The sequence below is a fragment of the Nerophis ophidion genome, linkage group LG04 (genome assembly GCF_033978795.1).
Source record: "Nerophis ophidion isolate RoL-2023_Sa linkage group LG04, RoL_Noph_v1.0, whole genome shotgun sequence".
Lineage (NCBI taxonomy): Eukaryota > Metazoa > Chordata > Actinopteri > Syngnathiformes > Syngnathidae > Nerophis > Nerophis ophidion.
In genome coordinates this window covers 78870395-78894858 of record NC_084614.1, presented here as the reverse complement: position 1 = coordinate 78894858, position 24464 = coordinate 78870395, and the positions used below count along the sequence as shown (strand labels likewise).

General features: G+C 37.6%; 1 protein-coding gene across 1 annotated transcript in view; it reads left to right on the top strand.

The window, feature by feature from the left end:
- The first annotated feature begins 1623 nt into the window (after positions 1-1623).
- coro6 (coronin 6) overlaps positions 1624-24464 on the top strand; it is a 50984-nt gene continuing 28143 nt past the window's right edge. The window contains exon 1 of the mRNA XM_061899125.1: positions 1624-1800. The gene's annotated coding sequence lies outside the window, so the exon portion shown is untranslated. The remainder of the gene's footprint in view (positions 1801-24464) is intronic.

The window sequence follows — 24464 nt, the reverse complement described above, 5'->3', positions numbered from 1 at the left end:
GTAAGACCATATATTCTCACTAAAACACTAGTAACACGGGGGACGGCGTGGCGCAGTGGGGAAGAGTGGCCGTGCGCAACCCGAGCGTCCCAGGTTCAATTCCCACCTAGTACAAACCTCGTCACGTCCGTTGTGTCCTGAGCAAGACACTTCACCCTTGCTCCTGATGGGTGCTGGTTGGCGCCTTGCATGGCAGCTCCCTCCATCAGTGTGTGAATGGGTAAATGTGGAAGTAGTGTCAAAGCGCTTTGAGTACCTTGAAAGTAGAAAAGCGCTATACAAGTACAACCCATTTATCATTTATTTATAAGCAGATAAGGGATTTTCCAGAATTATCCTAGTAAATGTGTCTAATAACATTTGAATCGCTCTGCCATCAATTTTTTTTTTAGTCTTTCACTCTCACTTTCCTCATCCACGAATCTCTCATCGTCGCTCAAATCAACGGGGAATTCGTCGCTTTCTCGGTCCGAATCACTCTCGCTGCTGGTGGCCATGACTGTGAGGAGATCCACAACCCGTGACGTCATGCGCACATCGTCTGCTACTTCCGGTACAGGCAAGGCTATTTTATTAGCGACCATGGCAATATCGCGAAAACCTCATTTCAGTAGGCCTTTAAATGTCTCATTTTTTATTCAAAGCGCTTTGAATACCTTGAAAGTAGAAAAGCGCTATACAAGTACAACCCATTTATCATTTATTTATAAGCAGATAAGGGATTTTCCAGAATTATCCTAGTAAATGTGTCTAATAACATTTGAATCGCTCTGCCATCAATTTTTTTTTTTTTTAGTCTTTCACTCTCACTTTCCTCATCCACGAATCTCTCATCGTCGCTCAAATCAACGGGGAAATCGTCGCTTTCTCGGTCCGAATCGCTCTCGCTGCTGGTGGCCATGACTGTGAGGAGCTCCACAACCCGGGACGTCATGCGCACATCGTCTGCTACTTCCGGTACAGGCAAGGCTATTTTATTAGCGACCATGGCAATATCGCGAAAATCTCATTTTTTATTCAAAGCGCTTTGAATACCTTGAAAGTAGAAAAGCGCTATACAAGTACAACCCATTTATCATTTATTTATAAGCAGATAAGGGATTTTCCAGAATTATCCTAGTAAATGTGTCTAATAACATTTGAATCGCTCTGCCATCAATTTTTTTTTTGTCTTTCACTCTCACTTTCCTCATCCACGAATCTCTCATCGTCGCTCAAATCAATGGGGAAATCGTCGCTTTCTCGGTCCGAATCGCTCTCGCTGCTGGTGGCCATGACTGTGATGAGCTCCACAACCCGGGACTTCATGCGACCATCGTCTGCTACTTCCGGTACAGGCAAGGCTATTTTATTAGCGACCATGGCAATATCGCGAAAATCTCATTTCAGTAGGCCTTTAAATCTGCTCATTTTTTATTCTTCCTAATTCTTTAAATATGTCCCAATATCTGTAAAATGACATAAAAACTCTTTTTTTATTTTTAATTGGAATTTTTTTTTTTTTTTTTTTGTAACAATCTAGAACTTTCCACCAGGACGAAGGGCCCGTCCACCACGAGGCCACCGCCGCCGCCCCCCCACCCCCAAGACCCTTAAAATAGACGATGACCCAGTCGTCGTCGCCCCGTCCCCTCTCCCCACTGGACCCCCACCACGCTCCTGCCCCCCTGGTTCTGTCTTTCGGAGTGGAGGTGAGAACACAGTCGCCCTAACTCACTGGTCCGCCCCGGGGAACCACGACAAGAAGCCGAACCGACACTCTGCTCCAGCCACGGAAGAGGAGTCTCCCCACAACCTGAGGTTAGCTTTTATCTCTTAATGTGTGTCTGTATTGGCGCTCAAACTTAAAAAAAATATATTTAAAAAAAAAAGGCGTTTTTTAACGCCATTACCGTGAACGCGAGTCGTTATTTTAACAACATTATAAAACATTGTTTCAAAGTATACTTGAGCACTCACATTACCGGTGAACGCAAACGCACCACAGCGTACTATTTAGGAGCGCCGGGGGGGCGGAGTCTCCGCTAGGGGGCGTGGTCGTGCGCGGGCATGTCTATATTAGGAAGGTACTTAGCCTCACACGAGGAGGGGGCGGAGCAATCTAATTAACGTGAAACACAATTATTTTTAAACACCGTTAGTCCTGATTAGAAATAATATTTTCATTAATAATTAGTCCTTTTTAGATGTTCCATTTAGTCAGGATTGACATAATTGGTGTCCTTACTGCAGGGGTGTCCTAACTTTTTCCACTGGGGGCCGCACACTGAAAAATCAAAGCAAGCAGGGGGTCATTTTCATAATTTTTATTTTAAAAACCAATACAATATATGTATAAAAAAATATACATTTAGGCCTCCACTCAGTTATGATCCCGGGGTTTTGGTTAAAAAAAAAAAAAAAAAAAAAATCAAAAATGTGTTATTTTGCCAACCTTGAGAACTCCGATTTCGGGGGGTGGGGGGCGTGGTCAGGGCGGGGGCGTGGTTAAGAGGGGAGAAAGTATATTTACATCTACAATTCACCAAATCGAGTATTTCACATGCCCTGCGATGAGGTGGCGACTTGTCCAGGGTGTACCCCGCCTTCCGCCCGATTGTAGCTGAGATAGGCGCCAGCGCCCCCCGCGACCCCGAAAGGGAATAAGCGGTAGAAAATGGATGGATGGATGGGGTATTTCACATATATATATATATATATATATATATATATATATATATATATATATATATATATATATATATGAAATACTTGACTTTCAGTGAATTCTAGCTATATATATTTATTTTATTATATATATAATAGGTTGTACTTGTATAGCGCTTCTCTACCTTCAAGTTACTCAAAGCGCTTTGACACTACTTCCACATTTACCCATTCACACACTGATGGAGGGAGCTGCCATGCAAGGCGCTAACCAGCACCCATCAGGAGCAAGGGTGAAGTGTCTTGCTCAAGACACAACGGACGTGACGAGGTTGGTACTAGGTGGGGATTGAACCAGGGACCCTCGGGTTGCGCACGGCCACTCTTCCCCCACTGCGCCACGCCGTCCCCTATATATAAATAAAAGAAATAGTTGAATTTCAGACGGCACCTATCAAATACACAGTAATAAAAACACAGTTGTTCTACTAACTGCACTGTGCTTGCTGGTTACTAAGAAAAAAAAACACTTTTCACTATTTCTGCCATTTGCGTACTGGCGAGAGTCACTTGCCGTCAGGTGCGCAACACCACGTAAATCGTCGGCCAATCAAAAAGCAACCCCATAACGCTATAGCCAACATTCACCAGGAGATGGCAACAGACAACGTAGATCACACTATTACCGACGGCGTCGCCATGGCTGTAACTTCCTCGTTCTTCTGCTTCGTCTCCTTGTGTGTGCAGTTTTTTTATTAAAATCTGTAAATGTTGTAACGTGATTGGGCGGGTAAGCTGTTTATGTAGTGGGAAAGCGGACGTGAAAACAGGCTGTCCCCACTTAGGTCCGCATGGAGCTGGAGGGGGCGTGGCCTCCAGCTCCGCTGAATTTCGAGAGATTTTCGGGAGAAAATTTCTTCCGGGAGGTTTTCGGGAGAGGCGCTGAATTTGGGGAGTCTCCTGGAAAATCCGGGAGGGTTGGCAAGTATGCATTATTCAGTGTTATTATTTTCATTATTATTCAAGTTTTAAATGTCTAGATCATGGGTGTCAAACTCTGGCCCGCCGTGTAATTTCCTTTGACCCTTGAGGCAATAATAAATTAACATTAGAGCTGGCCCGCTGTATCACCGCATTCAACGCTAATTCTCGTACTTGCCAACCCTCCCGATTTTTCCAGGAGAATCCCGAATTTCAGTGGCTCCCCTGAAAATCTCCCGCGACAACCATTCTCTCGAATTTCCACCCGGACAACAATATTGGGGGCGTGCCTTAAAGGCACTGCTTTTAGCCTCTACAACCTGTCGTCACGTCCGCTTTTTTTCTCCATACAAACGTAATATATGCGGCTTCTACACACACACAAGAGAATGCAAGGCATACTTGGTCAACAGCCATACAGCCCACACTGAGGGTGGCCATATAAACAACTTTAACACTGTTACACCACACTGTGAACCCACAGCAAACAAGAATGACAAGCACATTTTGGGAGAACATCCGCACCGTAACACAACAGAACAAATACCCAGAACCCCTTGCAGCACTAACTCTTCCGGGACGCTACAATATACACCCCACGCTACCAAGAAAACTCGATTTTGCAGGTCACTATAAAGTTATATAAGCCTTGCTTGTTCAATATTCAATGCAAAACTTGTTTGGTTTTCTATTAAAAGGTTAAGTTGTTCAACTTTGGCCCGCGGCGGCCTTGTTCAGTTTAGAATTTTGGCCCACTCTGTATTTGAGTTTGACACCCCTGGTCTAGATCAACATTAGGAAAAAAATGGAAAAAACACAAAATATGCAATATTTTCACCCAATAAATTTTTTTAGGTGGAATATTTTAGATTATATAATAATTGGAGCCTTAATTTTGGATTTTGATTCATTATTATTTTTTTGAGCAAACGGATCCATACTCATTAAAGTGTTGAAAAATAAATTATATATTTTCTTTTACCGTTTACTTTTTGCACAATATCAATCAATCAATCAATCAATGTTTATTTATGTAGCCCCAAATCACAAATGTCTCAAAGGACTGCACAAATCATTACGACTACAACATCCTCGGAAGAACCCACAAAAGGGCAAGGAAAACTCACACCCAGTGGGCAGAGAGAATTCACATCCAGTGGGACGCCAGTGACAATGCTGACTATGAGAAACCTTGGAGAGGACCTCAGATGTGGGCAACCCCCCTCTCTAGGGGACCGAAAGCAATGGATAATACTGTGAAAGTTCAATCCATAGTGGCTCCAACACAGCCGCGAGAGTTCAGTTCAAGCGGATCCAAGACAGCAGCGAGAGTTCCGTCCACAGGAAACCATCTCAAGCGGATCAGCAGCGTAGAGATGTCCCCAACCGATACAGGCGAGCGGTCCATCCTGGGTCCCGACGAGCGGTCCCTCCTGGGTCTCGACTCTGGGTCCTGGGTCTCGAGATCAACTTCAGATCTATCCGGCATTTATTAGTTTTATTGTTGTTTATGTTTTTTGTTTGTTTTAGGCCCTTCTTTTAAAAAAAAACAAAAAAAAAAACAGCTCAGTTTTTTTATATGGCAAAACACAAAATATGCAAAATTTTCCCCCCAAAAATATTTCAAAGTGGAATATTTAATGTGACGTAATCGGAGCCTTAAGCAATAATTCAAAATGACATTCATTTTGATTCATTATTATTTTTTAAAGAAAGAAACAGCCTGCATGGCAGCTTTGTGTTATAAAAGTAAACATTGCAACATTTTCTTGTTACATTTCACCTGTTTGCTCTTTTATAACACTTTTTATGTTTTTAATTTTAATTTTGACAGAGGTCCTCAAAAAGCACTTTTATTTAGTATATCAGCGCGACCCAGTGAGGACTAAAGAACGTGTCTTTCTCGTCCACGTGAGACGGCGTGGCTCACATTGTGTGTCCCTGTGAGTTCCGACAATTGTCTATTAATATCTCAGCTGATAACAGGCGCTGATTTGGAATATCTGCTGTGCAAAAGGAGAGGACGGACGGAGTAAAATCAGGCATAAAGGAAGCGGGACATTCGGAAACAAATGCAGGGAAACAACAGACATGGAAAATAGAAACAAACAAAATTAGACAAATATTACAATAAGAATACAAATAAAAGCAACAATGGGAATAAAAATATAAAATAAATAAAAATAAATAATAAAATAAAATAATATAATAAAATAAAATAAAATAATAATAATTAAAAAAAAGATAAATAAATACATAATAAATAAATAAATAAATAAAATAAATAAAATAAAATAATATAATAAAATAAAATAATAATAATAAAAAAATAAATAATAATAATAATAATAATAATAATAAATAAATAAATAAATAAATAAATAAATAAAAATAAGAATATAACTGCCTAATTTCTCTTCTTATATTGTTATTTTACTGTTATATTTGTATTCCCATTGTTGCTTTTTATTTGTATTCTTATTGTAATATTTTTCTATTTTGTTTCCATTTATACCATTATTTGCTTTTTACTTTTTAAATGGATCTCAACTCTGTACACTGCTGCTGGAATTTAAATTTTTCTAAAAGAACTCTCCTGAAGGAATCAATAAAGTACTATCTATCCGTCTATCTAATCGATAATTGATAGTATTGCAAAAATAAAAATAAAAACATTTAAAAAAAGAGGAATGAGGTAAAATCTAATGAGAAAAAGTGACTATGTTGACACAAAGCTGCCATGCAGGCTGTATTTTTCCCCTTTTGTCTTTATTTTCTTATTTTTTTCCATTGATCAAAAAAAAAAAAGGACAAAAAAATCTATGTTATAATGAATTATTACTTAAAATTACCACTTTAAAATGTTTTATGCGGAAAAAATATTGCATATGTTGTGTGGTTGCCATATAAAACATGAAAGTTTTGACAAACAAACAAAATAAGAGTTCAAACTTAAAATCGACAGATATATCGGAAGTTGATCTTGAAATTTAAGTGTTAAAAGTAAAAAAAACTAATAAAAATGTATCACTTTATGAGTGGGGAACCTTTCGGATCTCCAATTTATTTTAGGATTTTTTTCAACTTTTCACTGTGATTGCTCAAAAATATTAAATAATTAAAATCAATGGCATTATTGATCTTTGAGGGCTTTAATTGCTAAATAAAGGAACTCTCCTGAAGGAATCAATAAAGTACTATCTATCTGTCTATATAATCATTTACCGGCCCGCCACACATTCTGCAAAAATGGCAAAATTGATAGTTTTGCAAAAATAAAAATAAAAACATTTTAAAAAAGAGGAATGAGGTAAAATCTAATGAGAAAAAGTGGCAATGTTGACACCAGGCAGTTTTTTTTCCCCTTTTGTCTTTATTTTCTTATTTTTCCATTGCTTAAAAAAAAAAGGACAAAAAAAATCTATGTTATAATGAATTATTACTTAAAATTACCACTTTAAAATGTTTTATGCGGAAAAAATATTGCATATGTTGTGTGGTTGCCAAATAAAAACATGAAAGTTTTGACAAACAAACAAAATAATAGTTCAAACTTAAAATCGACAGATATATCGGAAGTTGATCTTGAAATTTAAGTGTTAAAAGTAAAAAAAATAAAATAAAAATGTATCACTTTATGAGTGGGGAACGTTTCGGATCTCAAATTTATTTTAGGATTTTTTTCAACTTTTCACTGTGATTGCTCAAAAATATTAAATAATTAAAATCAATGGCATTATTGATCTTTGAGGGCTTTAATTGCTAAATAAAGGAACTCTCCTGAAGGAATCAATAAAGTACTATCTATCTGTCTATATAATCTTTTACCGGCCCGCCACACATTCTGCAAAAATGGCAAAATTGATAGTTTTGCAAAAATAAAAATAAAAACATTTAAAAAAAGAGGAATGAGGTAAAATCTAATGAGAAAAAGTGACTACGTTGACACAAAGCTGCCATGCAGGCTGTTTTTTTGTCCCCTTTTGTCTTTATTTTCTTATTTTTTTCCATTGCTCAAAAAAAAAGGACAAAAAAATCTATGTTATAATGAATTATTACTTAAAATTACCACTTTAAAATGTTTTATGCGGAAAAAATATTGCATATGTTGTGTGGTTGCCATATAAAACATGAAAGTTTTGACAAACAAACAAAATAATAGTTCAAACTTAAAATCGACAGATATATCGGAAGTTGATCTTGAAATTTAAGTGTTAAAAGTAAAAAAAAACTAATAAAAATGTATCACTTTATGAGTGGGGAACCTTTCGGATCTCAAATTTATTTTAGGATTTTTTTCAACTTTTCACTGTGATTGCTCAAAAATATTAAATAATTAAAATCAATGGCATTATTGATCTTTGAGGGCTTTAATTGCTAAATAAAGGAACTCTCCTGAAGGAATCAATAAAGTACTATCTGTCTGTCTATCTAATCGTTTACCGGCCCGCCACACATTCTGCAAAAATGGCAAAATTGATAGTTTCGCAAAAATAAAAATAAAAACATTTAAAAAAAGAGAAATGAGGTAAAATCTAATGAGAAAAAGTGGCAATGTTGACACAAAGCTGCCATGCAAGCAGTTTTTTTCCCCCCTTTGTCTTTATTTTCTTTTTTTTTTCCATTGCTTGAAAAAAAAAAGGACAAAAAAATCTATGTTATAATGAATTATTACTTAAAATTGCCACTTTAAAATGTTTTATGCGGAAAAAATATTGCACATGTTGTGTGGTTGCCATATAAAAACATGAAAGTTTTGACAAAAGAGCATAAAACCAAAAAAATAATAGTTCAAACTTAAAATCGACAGATATATCGGAAGTTGATCTTGAAATTTAACTGTTAAAAGTAAAAAAAAAATAATAAAAATGTATCACTTTATGAGTGGGGAACCTTTCGGATCTCAAATTTATTTTAGGATTTTTTTCAACTTTTCACTGTGATTGCTCAAAAATATTAAATAATTAAAATCAATGGCATTATTGATCTTTGAGGGCTTTAATTGCTAAATAAAGGAACTCTCCTGAAGGAATCAATAAAGTACTATCTATCTGTCTATATAATCGTTTACCGGCCCGCCACACATTCTGCAAAAATGGCAAAATTGATAGTTTTGCAAAAATAAAAATAAAAACATTTAAAAAAAGAGGAATGAGGTAAAATCTAATGAGAAAAAGTGGCAATGTTGACACAAAGCTGCCATGCAGGCTGTTTTTTTTTCCCCTTTTGTCTTTATTTTCTTATTTTTTTCCATTGCTCAAAAAAAAGGACAAAAAAATCTATGTTATAATGAATTATTACTTAAAATTACCACTTTAAAATGTTTTATGCGGAAAAAAATATTGCATATGTTGTGTGGTTGCCATATAAAACATGAAAGTTTTGACAAACAAACAAAATAAGAGTTCAAACTTAAAATCGACAGATATATCGGAAGTTGATCTTGAAATTTAAGTGTTAAAAGTAAAAAAAAAACTAATAAAAATGTATCACTTTATGAGTGGGGAACCTTTCGGATCTCAAATTTATTTTAGGATTTTTTTCAACTTTTCACTGTGATTACTCAAAAATATTAAATAATTAAAATCAATGGCATTATTGATCTTTGAGGGCTTTAATTGCTAAATAAAGGAACTCTCCTGAAGGAATCAATAAAGTACTATCTATCTGTCTATCTAATCGTTTACCGGCCCGCCACACATTCTGCAAAAATGGCAAAATTGCTAGTTTTGCAAAAATAAAAATAAAAACATTTAAAAAAAGAGGAATGAGGTAAAATCTAATGAGAAAAAGTGGCAATGTTGACACAAAGCTGCCATGCAGGCTGTTTTTTTTTCCCCTTTTGTCTTTATTTTCTTATTTTTTTCCATTGCTCAAAAAAAAGGACAAAAAAATCTATGTTATAATGAATTATTACTTAAAATTACCACTTTAAAATGTTTTATGCGGAAAAAAATATTGCATATGTTGTGTGGTTGCCATATAAAACATGAAAGTTTTGACAAACAAACAAAATAAGAGTTCAAACTTAAAATCGACAGATATATCAGAAGTTGATCTTGAAATTTAAGTGTTAAAAGTAAAAAAAATAAATAAAAATGTATCACTTTATGAGTGGGGAACCTTTCGGATCTCAAATTTATTTTAGGATTTTTTTCAACTTTTCACTGTGATTGCTCAAAAATATTAAATAATTAAAATCAATGGCATTATTGATCTTAGAGGGCTTTAATTGCTAAATAAAGGAACTCTCCTGAAGGAATCAATAAAGTACTATCTATCTGTCTATATAATCGTTTACCGGCCCGCCACACATTCTGCAAAAATGGCAAAATTGATAGTTTTGCAAAAAATAAAAATAAAAACATTTAAAAAAAGAGGAATGAGGTCAAATCTAATAAGAAAAAGTGGCAATGTTGACACAAAGCTGCCATGCAGGCAGTTTTTTTTTTCCCTTTTGTCTTTATTTTCTTTTTTTTTTCCATTGCTTAAAAAAAAAGGACAAAAATTTTTTTGTTATAATGAAATATTACTTAAAATTACCACTTTAAAATGTTTTATGCGGAAAAAATATTGCATATGTTGTGTGGTTGCCATATAAAAACATGAAAGTTTTGACAAACCAACAAAATAAGAGTTCAAACTTAAAATCGACAGATATATCGGAAGTTGATCTTGAAATTTAACTGTTAAAAGTTAAAAAAAACCTAATAAAAATGTATCACTTTATGAGTGGGGAACCTTTCGGATCTCAAATTTATTTTAGGATTTTTTTCAACTTTTCACTGTGATTGCTCAAAAATATTAAATAATTAAAATCAATGGCATTATTGATCTTTGAGGGCTTTAATTGCTAAATAAAGGAACTCTCCTGAAGGAATCAATAAAGTACTATCTATCTGTCTATCTAATCGTTTACCGGCCCGCCACACATTCTGCAAAAATGGCAAAATTGATAGTTTTGCAAAAATAAAAATAAAAACATTTAAAAAAAGAGGAATGAGGTAAAATCTAATGAGAAAAAGTGGCAATGTTGACACAAAACTGCCATGCAGGCAGTTTTTTTTTTCCCCTTTTGTCTTTATTTTCTTATTTTTTTCCATTGCTTAAAAAAAAAGGACCAAAAAAAATCCATGTTATAATGAATTATTACTTAAAATTACCACTTTAAAATGTTTTATGCGGAAAAAATATTGCACATGTTGTGTGGTTGCCATATAAAAACATGAAAGTTTTGACAAATCAACAAAATAAGAGTTCAAACTTAAAATCGACAGATATATCGGAAGTTGATCTTGAAATTTAAGTGTTAAAAGTAAAAAAAATAAAATAAAAATGTATCACTTTATGAGTGGGGAACCTTTCGGATCTCAAATTTATTTTAGGATTTTTTTCAATTTTTCACTGTGATTGCTCAAAAATATTAAATAATTAAAATCAATGGCATTATTGATCTTTGAGGGCTTTAATTGCTAAATAAAGGAACTCTCCTGAAGGAATCAATAAGTACTATCTATCTGTCTATATAATCGTTTACCGGCCCGCCACACATTCTGCAAAAATGGCAAAATTGATAGTTTTGCAAAAATAAAAATGAAAACATTTGAAAATAAGGTAAAATCTAATAAGAAAAAGTGGCAATGTTGACACAAAGCTGCCATGCAGGCAGTTTTTTGTCCCCCTTTTGTCTTTATTTTCTTATTTTTTTCCATTGCTTAAAAAAAAAAGGACAAAAAAAATTTTGTTATAATGAATTATTACTTAAAATTACCACTTTAAAATGTTTTATGCGGAAAAAAATATTGCACATGTTGTGTGGTTGCCATATAAAACATGAAAGTTTTGACAAACAAACAAAATAATAGTTCAAACTTAAAATCGACAGATATATCGGAAGTTGATCTTGAAATTTAAGTGTTAAAAGTAAAAAAAAATAATAAAAATGTATCACTTTATGAGTGGGGAACCTTTCGGATCTCAAATTTATTTTAGGATTTTTTTCAACTTTTCACTGTGATTGCTCAAAAATATTAAATAATTAAAATCAATGGCATTATTGATCTTTGAGGGCTTTAATTGCTAAATAAAGGAACTCTCCTGAAGGAATCAATAAAGTACTATCTATCTGTCTTTATAATCTTTTACCGGCCCGCCACACATTCTGCAAAAATGGCAAAATTGATAGTTTTGCAAAAATAAAAATAAAAACATTTAAAAAAAGAGGAATGAGGTAAAATCTAATAAGAAAAAGTGGCAATGTTGACACAAAGCTGCCATGCAGGCAGTTTTTTTTCCCCCTTTTGTCTTTATTTTCTTTTTTTTCCCATTGCTTAAAACAAAAAGGACAAAAACATCTATGTTATAATGAATTATTACTTAAAATTACCACTTTAAAATGTTTTATGCGGAAAAAAATATTGCATATGTTGTGTGGTTGCCATATAAAACATGAAAGTTTTGACAAACAAACAAAATAAGAGTTCAAACTTAAAATCGACAGATATATTGGAAGTTGATCTTGAAATTTAAGTGTTAAAAGTAAAAAAAAACTAATAAAAATGTATCACTTTATGAGTGGGGAACCTTTCGGATCTCAAATTTATTTTAGGATTTTTTTCAACTTTTCACTGTGATTGCTCAAAAATATTAAATAATTAAAATCAATGGCATTATTGATCTTTGAGGGCTTTAATTGCTAAATAAAGGAACTCTCCTGAAGGAATCAATAAAGTACTATCTGTCATCTAAATACTGCATATTTCAGTTTTACTATCAAAAACAAAGTTGTCTTTGACAGAAAAGGCATAAAACCTTATTTGTTCTACTTTATATCAACCTCAAGTTGATATAGAGATTTACTGTAAGCATTAAGTGTGAAGTGAAGTGAAGTGAATTATATCAAACTTGTCCTTGTCACTGTTCTCATGTCATCTCTTTGACAAACTCACCAAAAATGAGCTCCAGAAGGATGACATCTGAGGAGACAAGGACAAGTGTGAGAAAGTTCCCTCTCTTCACACACCTGGCTCTGGGTCTCAGAGACAATCAAAATACAAACAATTGTACATCAAAGTAAAAAGTACATCAAGGAGACTTGTTTATTTTTGGATCTGAACAGCTATTTACCCACATTAAAGCGCATGGGTCAAAATGACTCGCAACATCATCTTTTTATACAAACTCTGCACAAACATTCCACTACACAACAAAGTGTCCAGATTTACACGCCAGTTCATGACCCTAGATGAGGAAAAGTCACCAAATTTCAGCAAGAAAAAGAAAGCATAACCAGTACTTTGATCAACACAAAAACTGAAATGGGTCAAATTGACCCTTAACATAATACAATTGGAATAAAAAATGTATTGTATGTCACTTTTCTAAATGTTTATATAACCTAAAATAAATTGTTATTGGTTTAACCTATTTTCTTGACTGCTTTGAGTGCATTTACATAGTACGGGTCAAAACGACCCGCAACATAATCAATGTCATTTTTCCAATATAATACAAGGGTTAAACCGTGTTTTTTTCATGATTTATTCTCTACAAAAAACCTTCCGTAAAAGGAAAAAAAAATGCACGACGGAATGACAGACAGAAATACCCATTTTTTTTATACATATAGATGTATTTATTAAAGGTAAATTGAGCAAATTGGCTATTTTTGGCAATGTATTTAAGTGTGTATCAAACTGGTAGCCCTTGGCATTAATCAGTACCCAAGAAGTAGCTCTTGGTTTCAAAAAGGTCGGTGACCCCTGGTCTAAATGAATAAAGAAGCGTTTGCACGAGAGTGAAGTGAATGTGAATGATATTTACATAGCGCTTTTCTCTAGTGACTCAAAGCGCTTTACATAGTGAAACCCAATATCTAAGTTACATTTAAACTAGTGTGGGTGGCACTGGGAGCAGGTGGGTAAAGTGTCTTGCCCAAGGACACAACGGCAGTGACTAGGATGGCGGAAGCGGGAATCGAACCTGCAACCCTCAAGTTGCTGACACGGCCGCTCTACCAACCGAGCTATGCCGGTTGTCTTTGACAGAAAAGGCATAAAACCTTATTTGTTCTACTTTATATCAACCTCAAGTTGATATAGAGATTTACTGTAAGCTTTGAATAAAAAATAATAATAACCATTTGACTTATTTTTAACATTCTAGTGACTGCGACCCTCTATGCTCCCCAGGAGCCCTGGTTTGAAAATGAAAAATAGCAAAATGACGCCCGCATGCTTAAATTTTTCCGTTTGCGGCCCTCTGTGGAAAAAGTTTGGACACCCCTGATCTAGGGCAAAAAACGGGACAAGTAGGACATAGATTGGACAAAAGGAGCTGCCAGTGATATGCCGTAAAGACAAATACGCATACCGAAAGGCACGTGGCAAACACAGAGCAGGCAGGACAGAGTGGACGGACATGGCGGTAGCTTAAAAAGATTTCGTTGATAAGCAGAGCAGCTGTTAGCACCGCTAAAGAGATCCGTCCACCATCTTGTCTACATCAGTCCTATTAATACAACGGATTGTCTCATGGAGATATTTACGTCGCCGTCACATTGGACGGGGAATTTTACCACTGCGATCCCGTGAGATTACCTTCGCAGAGTAGCGGTATGTTTTGGTGTCCGTGAGGGTTCTTGAAGATTCTGGACTAACGGTAATGCAAATAATACAAATTTATGCTGTTCAGGAGATGACTTGAACATTTTAGCCAATAATATTGAAGAGGAAATGGTTAAACTGAAATTGTGGTTTAATATCCATCCATCCATTTTCTACCGCTTATTCCCTTTCGGGGTGGCGGGGGGCGCTGGCGCCTATCTCAGCTACAATCGGGCGGAAGGCAGGGTACACCCTGGACAGCGACCGTGTTACGATAGACTGACCATACCTCCTATTTTCACCGATATGTCCTCTTTTGCGGGGCTGTCCGGGTGGAGTTTCTTAAATGCCTCAAATGTCCAGCATTTTGAATTAGGGTTGCGTGTATTTTCAATGTACGTTCAGGGTTAAAAACAAAACAAATTGTGTGCGCAGCAGCATTCGTGAGGGAGGGGCAGAGAAGGAGAGAGCGAGAGAGTTATAATAAACGCTCATGCGTCGCAAGGCTCTGCTTTTTACCCACAGATTTATCAGATTAAATTTTTTATTACCTATAGCAAAAGTGTGCCCCGGAGGCCATTTGCGGCCCACAGCTAATGTCTTAAAGGCCCACGGCACATTCTAAAAATACTATTAAAATAAACAAAAACATAAAAAAGCTTAAAGGCTAAATGTAATTTAGAAAAAAGTTGCAATGTTGACTAATAAAACAAAGCTGTTTTTTTTCTTCTTTCAAACTGTCATTGCTCAAAACATAATATTGAATCAAAATCGATGTTATTATGAATTATTGACCTATCCAAGTTTCCGATTACCACAGATCAAATATTCCACTAAGAAAAATATTTTTGTTGGAAGATTTTCCAGATTCGGTAAATAAATCCATCCATCCATTTTCTACCGCTTATTCCCTTTTGGGGTCGCGGGGGGCGCTGGCGCCTATCTCAGCTACAATCGGGCGGAAGGCGGGGTACACTCTGGACAAGTCGCCACCTCATCGCAGGGCCAACACAGATAGACAGACAACATTCACACTCACATTCACACACTAGGGCCAATTTAGTGTTGCCAATCAACCTATCCCCAGGTGCATGTCTTTGGAAGTGGGAGGAAGCCGGAGTACCCGGAGGGAACCCACGCATTCACGGGGAGAACATGCAAACTCCACACAGAAAGATCCCGAGCCCGGATTTGAACCCAGGACTGCAGGAACTTCGTATTGTGAGGCAGACGCACTAACCCCTCTGCCACCGTGAAGCCCGTGGTTTAATATAAATAAATTATCTTTAAATTTGGAAAAGACTAAATATATGGTATTCGGTTATAAAAGAAAGATAGATGTTAGTTCGTCCATAAATAATGTGAAAATTGAGAAGGTGTCTGAAATCAGATTTCTTGGGGTCGGGTCCGCCTTTGGCCGCTGCCGCCGCTACTCAAGCCATGGTCTAAGTCAGACCAACATAGAGGTTTTTATTTCATGTCTCTATGACATTTCTAACAGAAATTACATGCAGTTTTGTCTGGGTTTTTTCCTAGGGGGCGCTAAGCGCAATTTAGGTTTTTGGGGTTTGGTTTTTTGTTAGTTGGCAGTTTTTGCCAGTCCTGATGTGTGTGCAAAATTTGGTGAGTTTTGAAGCATGTTAAGGGGGTGAAATTACAGATCGGCGATTCTGGATGTTGTTGATAAATGGCTTTCGGTCTGCATAACAGAGCTTTAACTTGCACTTTGAAGCATTTTAAGTAGGTCAAATTACAGCTCAAAGAGGCAAAAACGTCATTTTTTAGGAAAATTTGCGCAGGGGTTTTTTGAAGGCGCGTAAAATCCAAACCGGAGAACTTATCAAAACTTTGGTGGACAGTTTTTTTCAAAAGGGTTCAATCTCTCCCCTGTGCGAGTTTGAAGCCGAAACGACAAACGCACTGGGAGGAGTTTCGATTTGAAAAAGGTGACGGGTTTTCACAAAACTTTTATTTTGAAGGGGCAATTTTTAACTTCCTGTTGATTTTTGCCGAAGGATGTCAATTATCGAAATGTAGGTCTAAGTCAGACCTACCTAGAAGTTTTTGTTTCATTTATCTTAGATCAGGGGTCGGGAACCTTTTTGGCTAAGAGAGCCAAATATTTTAAAATATATTTCCGTAAGAGACATATAATTTATTTTCTAACACTAAACACAACATTTTTAAGTTAGACCAACATTTCTAGAGTATAATAGGTCTCTTATTCTTTGTAATAACTTTGTTATTCTGAAGCTAACTGTGGAGGGGGGCGTGGCCTGCAGGCCTGCAGCGAACTGGATGTGCTTCGAAATCAGCGACAGGTGCGTAGATGGCCCACCTGGGCCTTAATAATAATAATAATAATAATAATGGATTAGATTTATATCGCGCTTTTTCTATTGTTATATACTCATAGCGCTCACAGAGAAGTGGGAACCCATCATTCATTCACACCTGGTGCCTTGTTATCTAATCACCTGTCGCTCTGTTATAAGCAGCAGCCAGGAGGAGAGACGGGGTTGGGGCTGGGGCTGGAGCCAGAACGCGAGCGAGAACGAAAGAGAAAAAGACAATTGCTGGAAAGCGACCGAGAGACTTATTGAAAAATAAAACAATATCGTAACCCTGAACCAGGCTCTCATGTCGGTGCTTGGTGGTCCGAAGAACCCCCAGGAGGGCAAGCCCTACACTAACCAATAATAAATAAATAACTTCTTACCATTAACGCAACTTCTTGAACAGGTGCGGTAGAAAACGGATGGATTAAAAATGCGTGAGAATGTTTTATATTTTTAACATTGTCTTTAACGCTGTGATTACAAGTGGAATTATTCATTACTTATCGTTTTAAGCAACGTCAGCTCAGATTTATCTGAGAGCCAAAATAAGTATTTGGTCAACCATTCAAAGCTCTTAGTGATGGAAGGAGGTTTTGGCTCAAAATATCCCGATACATGGCCCCATTCATTCTTTCCTTAACACGGATCAATCGTCCAGAAAAACAGCCCCAAAGCATGATGTTTCCACCCCCATGCTTCACAGTAGGTTTGGTGTTCTTGGAATGCAACTCAGTATTCTTCTTCCTCCAAACACCACGAGTTGAGTTGATACCAAAATGGATACATGGATGATACAGCAGAGGATTGAGAGAATGTCATGTGGTCAGATGAAACCAAAATAGAACTTTTTGGTATAAACTCAACTCGTCGTGTTTGGAGGAAGAAGAATACTGAGTTGCATCCCATGAACACCATACCTACTGTGAAGCATGGGGGTGGAAACATCATGCTTTGGGGCTGTTTTTCTGGACGATTGATCCGTGTTAAGGAAAGAATGAATGGGGCCATGTATCGTGAGATTTGGAGCCAAAACCTCCTTCCATCAGTGAGAGCTTTGAATGGTTGACCAAATACTTATTTTCCACCATCATTTACAAATAAATTCTTTAAAATTCCTACAATTAGAATTCCTGTATTTTCCCCCCACATTCTGTCTCTCACAGTTGAAGTGTACCTATGATGAAAATTACAGACCTCTGTCATCATTTTAAGTGGGAGAACTTGCACAATCGCTGGCTGACTAAATACTTTTTTGCCCCACAGTAAGTCAGTTGACCAAAACGGTATTTATCTAACAGTTATTAAGCAATAAAGTGCAAGACTGTCGGAGACATTTTAAGTGTCAAATAAAAATGAGCTACATAATAGGAAATCAAATAGTATTCGTCCTTTACTATGTGGTATGTTACTAAGGTTATGTAATTCTCTTCATTCTCTAGCGAGTGACTTTTCAAATGATGCTATATATTAGCAGTAATGCTACTTTTTATAGCAACGCTTTTGCCCCACACGTGACAAAATACGGTTGTCTGTTCAACATATTCCCACTTGAAGCCGAACCCCCGCCAGACGATGGAAACCCTGCTGTTTTTATCGGGAATTAAGTCTTCCTTCATTTGTTACCAGATCCGCACCTTATTTCTCTCGTATTACCACTAAGTTAGCAGCTAACGTAGCCCAGTCTGCTACCTCTCTGCTCTGTGAGGGCGTATACGTATGTGACGTATGTAAGAATGTGCGCCTTCTTGATCTTTGAGAAGGAAAGAGTGGGAAGAGCCTGAAGTGTACGCCCGCAGCTAAAAGCAACTGCGTGAGAACGTATACTCAAATATTACGATATAGTCATTTTCTATCTCGCACAAAGACAAACCCGCGATATATCGTATATATCGATATATCGCCCAGCCCTACCGTGTTGATCTGGAAATGTTTGGCTCTGCGTTTTGATAGTGTGGTCATGTGGCACCGAACAGAGATGTTGACATGCAGAGTAAGCCCTCTTCATTCTCTAGCAGGTGACTTTTCAAATGATGCTATATATTAGCGGTAATGCTACTTTTTATAGCAACGCTTTTGCCCCACACTTGACAAATTACGGTTGTCTGTTCGACATATTCCCACTTGAAGCCGACCAACCGCCAGACGATGGAAAACCTGCTGTTTTTATCGGGAATTAAGTCTTCCTTCATTTGTTACCAGATCCGCACCTTCTTTCTCTCGTATTACCACTCGGACGACTACATTAGCAGTTAACGTAGCCCAGTCTGCTACCTCTCTGGTGGGAAAGGGCGTATACGTATGTGACGTATTTAAGAATGTGCGCCTTCTTGATCTTTGAGAAGGAAAGACCGGAAAGAGTGAGAAGAGCCTGAAGTGTACGCCCGCAGCTAAAAGCAACCGCGTGAGAACGTATACTGGAATATTACGATATAGTCATTTTCTATCTCGCACAGAGACAAACCCGCGATATATCGTATATATCGATATATCGCCCAGCCCTACGGTGTTGATCTGGAAATGTTTGGCTCTGCATCTTGATAGTGTGGTCGTGTGGCACCGAACAGAGATGTTGACATGCGGAGTAAGCCCTCTTCATTCTCTAGCAGGTGACTTTTCAAATGATGCTACATATTAGCAGTAATGCTACTTTTTATAGCAACGCTTTTGCCCCACACTTGACAAAATACGGTTGTCTGTTCGACATATTCCCACTTGAAGCCGAACCACCGCCAGACGACGGAAACCCTGCTGTTTTTATCGGGAATTAAGTCTTCCTTCATTTGTTACCAGATCCGCACCTTATTTCTCTCGTATTACCACTCGGGCGGCTACGTTAGCAGCTATCGTAGCCCAGTCTGCTACCTCTCTGCTCTGCGAGGGCGTATACGTATGTGACGTATGTAAGAATGTGCGCCTGCTTGTTCTTTGAGAAGGAAAGACAGGAAAGAGTGAGAAGAGCCTGAAGTGTACGCCCGCAGCTAAAAGCAACTGCGTGAGAACGTATACTGGAATATTACGATATAGTCATTTTCTATCTCGCACAGAGACAAACCCGCGATACTACGGTGTTGATCTGGAAATGTTTGGCTCTGCGTTTTGATAGTGTGGTCGTGTGGCACCGAACAGAGATGTTGACATGCGGAGTAAGCCCTCTTCATTCTCTAGCAGGCGACTTTTCAAATGATGCTACATATTAGCAGTAATGCTACTTTTTGTAGCAACGTTTGTGGCCCACACTTGACAAATTACGGTTGTCTGTTCGACATATTCCCACTTGAAGCCGAACCACCGCCAGACGATGGAAACCCTGCTGTTTTTCTTGGGAATTAAGTCTTCCTTCATTCGCACATTTTCTCTCTCGTATCACAACTCGCACGGTTCTGCTAGCATCACAGCTAACGTTACCCATGCTGCTAGCTCTCTGCTCCGCGAGGGCGTATACGTATGTGACGTATGACGTGACAATTTGTGACGTGTGTAAGAAGGTGCACCTGCTGTCTGTGAGAAGGAGAGACAGGAAAGAGCGAGAAGAGCCTGTAATCTAATACCAGCAGCGAAAAGCAACTGCGTGAGAACGTATACTCTATCACAATATAGTCATTTTCTATATTTTACCGGGGAGACAAACCCGCGATATATCGTATATATCGATATATCGCCCAGCCTTACTTTGAATATTGACAAATAAGGGAGCAACACCACACAAAAGTTTGTATAACAGCACCATTTCCTCCTCAAACGTCTATCAAAGTCACACACGCCGTGCCAGTTTGAAGTGAACCTGAGTCCACATCGCGATCCATACATCCACCCAGGAAAATTGGAGGTAAAATAAAAATCCATAAAATTGGTTTGAAGCAAGATAACATCCACTGTGGGTAGGTCGTGAGTTCAAATCCCGGCCGAGTCATACCAAAGACTATAAAAATGGGACCCATTACCTCCCTGCTTGGGACTCAGCATTAAGGGTTGGAATTGGGGGTTAAATCACCATAAATGATTCCCGGGCGTGGCACCGCTGCTGCTGCTCACTGCTCCCCTCACCTCCCAGGGGGTGATCAAGGGTGATGGGTCAAATGCAGAGAAAAATTTCGCCACATCTAGTATGTGTGTGACAATCATTGCTACTTTAACTTTAACTCAACCATGAGACTGAAACATACCGTATTTTCCGGACTCTAAAGAACACTTAAAATCGTTTTTTTCCCCTCAAAATTCAACAGTGCGCCTTATAAACCGGTGCGCCTAATGTACGGAATAATTCTGGTGTTGCCTACCGACCTCGAAGCAATTTTATTTGGTACATGGTGTAATGATACGTGTGAGCAGTAGATGGCAGTCAAACATAAGAGATACGTGTAGACCGCAATAAGACTGAAGTAAACACCAACATTTTATATGTTCCTTTGAAAATATAGAACATGATACACGGAGCTCAAAAATCTATCAAAATGTTTTAGTACGATTTTGGCAAGGTTTGAAGCCGCACAGCTTGATGGATTGATGGAGTATTATCATGGTGTCTGGTTAAGATAAGACATATTATCTGGCGTTTTGTTTCGCAATATTATGCAAAAGCAACTGTTCTTACCTTCTGGTACCTGCTGATCCGTATTTGGGATGTGCATAAATCCTTAAAAAATTGCGCTTGTCTGCCTTTGTAGTCTGAGGTGACGCCATAGTCGATGAGCTTCTTCATTTTCTCTCTCTTCTTGTTATGGGACATTCATCCTCCGCTTTTGCCATTTCAGTGAAGTTCTTACTTGTACCTCGAGATGTCCGTGAATGGCTTCTTTGCCGATATTCCGATATTGTCCAACTCTTAATTACCGATTCAGATATCAACCGATAAGTCAAGGAATTAACAACACATTATTTTGCCTCATTTTGTTGTGATGCCCCGCTGGATGCATTAAACAATGTAACAAGGTTTTCCAAAATAAATCAACTCCATCCATCCATCCATTTTCTACCGCTTATTCCCTTTCAGGGTCGCGGGGGGCGCTGGCGCCTATCTCAGCTACAACTCAAGTTATGGAAAGAAAATGCCAACATGGCACTGCCATATTTATTATTGAAGTCACAGAGTGCATTATTTTTTTTAACAGGCCTCAAAACGGCAGCTTGGAATTTGGGACATGCTCTCCCTGAGAGAGCATGAGGAGGTTGAGGTGGGTGGGGTCGAGGTGAGGGGGTAGCAGGGGGTGTATATTGAGTTAGGGCTGCAAGGGTTTCTGGGTATTTGTTCTGTTGTGTTTATGTTGTTACATTGCGGATGTTCTCCCGAAATGTGTTTGCCATTCTTGTTTGGTGTGGGTTCACAGTGTGGCGCATATTTGTAACATTGTTAAAGTTGTTTATACGGCCACCCTCAGTGTGACCTGTATGGCTGTTGACCAAGTATGCTTTGCATTCACTTGTGTGTGTGAAAAGCCGTAGATATTTAAGTAAAGTCAGAATGTCATTAAAACAGTTAGCTTTGTGATATCAATGTGCCCCCCAAAAAATATGTAAATATGTCATGTCGTTATGAATGTGCTGGTCACAACATTACATATAAACTTACAGCAGCTTTATAAAAATTGTTGGAGGCTTTTATAGGCGGAATCCCCGTGACTTGCAATGCTAGCTGACTCTTGCTAGCGTTTATTTACGAGTTATAATGCATAAAAAAAGATTAATATCTGTTCTTGACTCACATAGGGATTGTAAATAAGTGCATTTCCTCTTTAAATGCGGATGGTTACCTTAAAGGCGGTGTTATATAACATTGCTTTTACCACTAACAAGTAATTCGATTAATTACCTTTATGTACGCTACAACGCCGTTAACGATACGTTTGATGTAACAAAGCACGCTACTTTTCAAATGAACTTGATATCAAACGGAAGGAGGAAACATCACATATCATGATGCACACTACTACTACAAGGTAATAATGAACAACAAATCAATCATCCTACCACACTCCGTTTGTGGACAAGAAGATATTACAGCCATCGAAGCACACTCAACCTCTTTATTAACCAGAGGCTGCTAGGCTAACAAACACAGCTGAGCTAAAAATCCCGCTGGAAGTGCGCTCGCCTTGACGTCACATGTCACTTGGCAAGAGGTACCGTCTTAAAAGCACACACACTCTGCTCTCATGAAACGTCTCTCAACTGCATATGTCAAATATTTGCATTTCTTTTTAATTAATAATTCCCTTAGTAATTAAATTACTTTTTAGGTAAAGTAATGAGTACTGCAAGTCGCTCCGGAGTATACGTCACACCTACCGAAAATGCATAATAAAGAAGGAAAAAACATATATATGTCGCACTAGAGTATGTCGCATTTTTGGGGGAAATTTATTTGATAAAATCCAACACCAAGAATAGACATTTGAAAGGCAATTTAAAATAAATAAAGAATAGTGAACAAAAGGCTGAATAAGTGTAGGTTATATGACGCATAAATTACCAACTGAGAAGGTGATTTCCTTTTCGGTCCAGTTTTTGTTCAGCCCTTCTCAGTTTTTATAAGTTCCCGCCAACGATGAAATGATCCATTTTTTAATAGCTACGGCAGTAGCATATAGCAGTTAGCATTCCATGACCCACAATGCACTTCTACCATCACTCTCGCGCGCCGAATTCTTATTGGTTGACGTGTGTGAGACAATTGCTGACGTGTGTGTGACGATTTCTGACATTTTCTTCGTCTCTTCCGCGAATGAGATGGATAATATTATTTGATATTTTGTAATCTGCAGTACATGATTTCCTTTTCGGTGCCATTTTTGTTCAGCCCTTCTCAGTTTTTATAAGTTAACGCCAACGATGAAATGATCCATTTTAATAGCTACGGCAGTAGCATATAGCAGTTAGCATTCCATGACCCACAATGCACTTCTGCCATGACCCTCCCCCGCCGAATTCTTATTGGCTGACGTGTATGTGACGATTGCTGACATTTTCTTCGTCTCTTCCGCGAATGAGATAAATAATATTATTTGATATTTTACGGTAATGTGTTAATAATTTCACACAAACTATGAAAAAAAACTGCGACTTTTAGTCCGAAAAATACGGTAACTATAGTTAATGACTTTTTAAAGGTAATTCTCCGGAGACTGGTTTGTTAAATGGTCAGTGATCAGGCCAAGGCATGCGTCAGTGAAGACCCCGAAAAAAACTCACTGGTACATTTCACTCCGAAATAAACCAGCCGGAAAGATGTTTTGAGCAAATACATTACGTGCGTTCAAGTAAAACATCAAACATTTTTTCCTGTGTGACATTAAAGAATTGCATTGTTGTCCAAATGTTGACGTCTTTTTTTTTAAACTAAATTAAATTATGCAAGCAATAAATAACCTGTAGAGATGAGATAAATGCTTCAAAATGTAATATCGGAAATTATCGGTTTCGGTTTCAAAATTATGGGTATCGGTTTTTTAAAAAAAAGTAAAATTTATGACTTTTTAAAACTCCGTTGTGTACACAGACGTAGGGAGAATAACAGATAGCCAATAAACCTCATAGGCATTGCCTTTGCCCAGTCACATAATATCTATGGCTTTTAACACCCACAAGTGAATGCAAGGCATACTTGGTCAGCAGCCATACAGGTCACACTGAGGGTTACAAATATGCGCCACTCTGTGAACCCACAACAAACAAGAATGCCAAACACATTTCTGGAGAACATCTGCACCGTAACACAATATTTAAATTTTCCTGAAGGAATCAATAAAGTACCATCTATCTATCTATCTATCTATCTATCTATCTATCTATCTATCTATCTATCTGTCTGTCTGTCTGTCTGTCTGTCTGTCTGTCTGTCTGTCTGTCTGTCTGTCTGTCTGTCTGTCTGTCTGTCTGTCTGTCCGTCCGTCCGTCCGTC